Source organism: Arachis ipaensis, chromosome B09 (genome assembly GCF_000816755.2).
Source record: "Arachis ipaensis cultivar K30076 chromosome B09, Araip1.1, whole genome shotgun sequence".
NCBI classification, from domain to species: domain Eukaryota; kingdom Viridiplantae; phylum Streptophyta; class Magnoliopsida; order Fabales; family Fabaceae; genus Arachis; species Arachis ipaensis.
The window spans coordinates 21,680,006-21,680,555 of record NC_029793.2 but is presented as its reverse complement, the minus strand read 5'-3'; positions in this window follow the sequence as shown (position 1 = coordinate 21,680,555).

Here is a 550-nt window from a genome sequence, read left to right as displayed (position 1 = left end):
AGATTCCTAACTTCTTAATTTAAAGATAAATAATTTTTTGATTAATTAAAAATACAAAAATATTCTTCATCTCTTAAAATATTAGATATTTAGGTCTTTTCATCCAAAATATGTAAAGACAAATCAGTCTTCTAAAAAGATTTAGATGTCTCACATTTTAAAAAGTGAGAGATATTTTTATACTTTTAAGAATTTTTCTATTATGTGTCCTTAGGGCACATGTTAAGATTACAAAACAAGAAAGTTTTTATCAAAAATATAAAAAATTTAAGTTTTCAATGCATTTATTCTAGATTTATTAAATGAAAACATTTAAAACTTTCAGTAAGCTTATTCTATCCCCTCATGGCACATATTAGCTAAACCATATTTTTAATTATAGAAATGCTAGATAGGAGTTATTAGAATTTATTATTTTTGACTATTACTTAGTCATAAACTCATTTTTTTATTGTTTGTTTGGATGTTATTAAATTAATAAAAAAATATTTTTTTAATAAAATATTTTTTTATTTTTTAAGGTGTTTAGTAAATTTTTAGTAAAAAAATA